The sequence below is a fragment of the Myotis davidii genome, unplaced genomic scaffold (genome assembly GCF_000327345.1).
Source record: "Myotis davidii unplaced genomic scaffold, ASM32734v1 scaffold18, whole genome shotgun sequence".
NCBI lineage: Eukaryota > Metazoa > Chordata > Mammalia > Chiroptera > Vespertilionidae > Myotis > Myotis davidii.
In genome coordinates, this window is record NW_006292696.1 from 10,561,572 (window position 1) to 10,565,227 (window position 3,656).

Here is a 3,656-nt window from a genome sequence, read left to right on the forward strand (position 1 = left end):
AGCATCATGATTGGTACATAGTAGTCACTCAATATATTTTTGTTGGCTACATGTTGAGAAAACCTGTCTGAACTAGGAGTGTTTCCAGAACTGGGACTAGGATCAGCCAAGTAAAGCATCCATCTTGAGTGCAAAATTTAAAGGGCATCAAAAAACTCCCTTTGCCCCAGGTTACAATATGACTCAGCATGGCCTTATTATGAGTTCTGTGTTTATGTAAAATTTTGATATTTTGTTCATATGGATTATTGTGCGTTTATTTTCTTCTACACCCTGATTACACCCATTCTGATTACACACAAACTCAGTGAAGACAAGAATATAGAGAAATAATTCAGGCATGGATCCTATTTTCCTGAACTCACTGGGAAGTACATGATTTCACCTGTAAACACAAATTTATAGCACAAAGGGGAGAGCAATGTATGATGTACGCTGTAAGAAAATCACACCTAAGTTTCAATGAGCTTTGAAGCAAAAATCAGATATTTTTATTTCTCAACCCTCATTAAATTGATTTATCTTCTATAATAAATCTAGAAAAGGCTAAAATGACATCCCAGCAAAAAAGAAATCATTTAAATTTTTTATGTTGGCATATGGAGAATAGTTATCTTAAAGCCTAATTAATGTATGAGTCCTATATTATAAAACTTGGGGCTGTAATTTACTGAGATTTTTTTAAAAATACTAATTTGAATGAATATACCTCAAAGATTTATTGAAGGTGGTTTACTGATTAGTTAAGTTAACCTGGGTTCCAAACTCAGTCCTACTTTCAGCTGGGTAATCTTGGGCTCATTGCTAAACCTCTCTGACCCCCAGTTTTCTCCATTATAAAGTGAGAGGTAATAATACTTATTTTACGGGGATGTTATGAGAACTAAATGCAACAATTTATGTAAAGTGCCTGGCGCACAGTAGTTACCGCAGCAGTGCCCCCACGGGTTTAATTAAAGCTCTGGCTCTCTGCCTCTCAGTGAACAAAAAACTTTGAGTGTCATAATTAATGGAAAAAATCCAAAAGAACAGAATGTCAAAACCACGCGCAAGATAGAAATGAATGAGCTGGCATCCTTACAAACTCCTAGGCTCTTTTTCTTTTCTCCTAAACCTGGACTTTTCTGGCTGCTTCAAAAGTGGCACAGGGCTGCCATCTAGTGATTCAAGGAATGCAAACCAAACCTTTTTTATTTAAAAACCAGAACTCTGAATCCTTTCAAAAGCATCTATCATTCACAATACATCATCTGTGTATTATATTGTGTGCTTGTATACCTAAAACCTGAATAATGTTATTAGCCAATGTCACTCCAACAAATTCAAAAAAAAAATGTATGTCAACTGATAAATTGTTACAGCAGCCTAGGAAACCAGTACAGCCTTGAAGGATGAGTTCAAACTAAGCTGTTAGACAAGGAAACAGAAAGAAGAAAAGTATAATCTCATGAACATATCCTGCGATCCAGGGAGGGCAAAAGGTCTGGTGATGGACCATGGAGGAAAATGTCAACTCAAATGTAGGCTATCACCAGTTTGAGAGGAGCTGTGAATCTCATCCTGTGTTAGAAACTATCATCATAGTAAGAGATATTTGGATGTTGTTGTGGACAACGATCTCAGGAATAAAGGAATAATCTTAGCTATTATCGTTACTCTTACCTAGATAGAAAATAGGAAAGGAACACTTTACACCAGCCTTGACCTTCAACCTTATCTCCAGAGCATGGAGGGACCTGGAGCATATTATGCTAAGCAAAATAAGCCAGTCAGAAAAAGACAAGTATCACATGATCTCTCTCATATGTGAAATCTAATGAACAAAATAAACTGATGAACAAAATAGATCCAGACACATAGAAGCATAGAACAGACTTCAGAATCTCAGAGGGAAGTGGGGAGGGGGGAGGGTAAGAGATCAATCCAAGAACTTGTCTGCATATATGTACAACCCATGGACACAGACAATAGGATGGTGAAGGCCTGGGGCAAGGGGCAGAGACAGACTAGAAGGAATTAATGGGGGGCAAGGGTGGGGGGAGGACACACACATATGTGAATCTCAACAATAAAGATTTAATTAAAAGAGAAGAAAAAAAAGACCTCTAATCATCAAGTTGGACCATGTGGAAGCTTTCTTTCTCCTAAACCTCAAACCAAAACAGACTCTGAGGCCAGCTCTCCCTATGTCCCCTCCCCCCAACCCTAATGCTCTTTACATTACTTTGCAATAAAAGCAAACAGATAAAAGAGAAACTTTTCAAGAGTTTATCTGAATATCCATTCACATCAGGCAGCCCCAAACCAGGAATTGTTAGGAGCACTCCACCAACAGGAGGTAGGGAATAGGTTTTTGCAGAGAATACAAGCAAGGAAACTATTTGAATGGCTGTACCTTAAGCAGTTGCCTGATTTGGGAAACCCTAGCTTGCTGTTCGTGATTGGTGGTTCTTAGCTTTCATTTTCTTGGATTCCAGTGCATTGAGTCTGGTGTAAGGTCTGCTTACATAGATTACCAACGCATTAGAGCTGCCCTAGTCTAATAGCCTCCTCCTTTAATCATTTTCTCAAAACCAAGCCCGCACCCTGCAGCAAACATCACCAGAAATGGAGCCAGAGAGTCCCAACAGGAGAATGTTTACTCCACGGTGCCTGGTAGTGAGGCATCTTGTGCAAAATAAGATATTTCTAATGAAAACAAGATAAACAGCTCTATATTTACCCAAAGAAGACCTCCTCAGTCTACTTCTTTGGAACATGAGATCTGCCTCAGCCAAGATTTTTTACAAAATATTTTTATTGATTTCAGAGAGAAAGACAGAGAAAGAAACTTCAAAGATGAGAGAGAATCATTCATCGGCTGCCTCCTGCACACCCCCAACTGGGAATCAAGGCTGCAACCTTGGGCATGTGCCTGACTGGGAATCGGACTGTGACCTCCTGGTTCATAGGTCAATACTCAAGCACTGAGCAATGCCAGCTGGGCTCAAGATTTAATTCATCTTCAAGATGGTTCTTCTCAGTTTCCAGGTCAAATGTCCCCATCATCCTACCCTCAAAAACTGCACGTACACTACACCCAGGATCCCATCGCTCACCAGACTGGATTTGGTCCAGACTGTCACAACCCGATATTCACTTAATGCTCTGTTTCTGTCATCATTGGGTACCCGTGATTAGACCTGGGTTTGCATAAAAACAGCCAATATATCTATTGGTTAAACTTTCTGATTGGCTATGTGACAAATGATAACATTTTGGAGTAGTTCTTTTCCCCCCAGTTATGAGTAACTTTCTCAACAGGAACACACTGACCATGAAAATAATCAGAGCTGAAAAAAAATAAAATAAATAAATAAATAAAAAGAAAAAGAAAAAGAAAATAATCAGAGCTGGTTACACAAATATAAGTCAGACTTGAAGTTTAAAAACAGCATGAATAAGGCACTGTCTATATTCATTTTGTTATTGTTGTTGTTACTCTTCATCCAAGGATATTTTTCCACTGATTTTTAGAGAGGGGGGAAGGGAAGGGGAGAGACAGAGGGAGAGAAACATCCATGTAAGATGTCTCTTTCACATCGATTAGTGGCCTCCCTTCCACACTGTGACCAGGGCTGGGAATTAAGCCTGCAACTGAGGTACGTGCTCTTGAC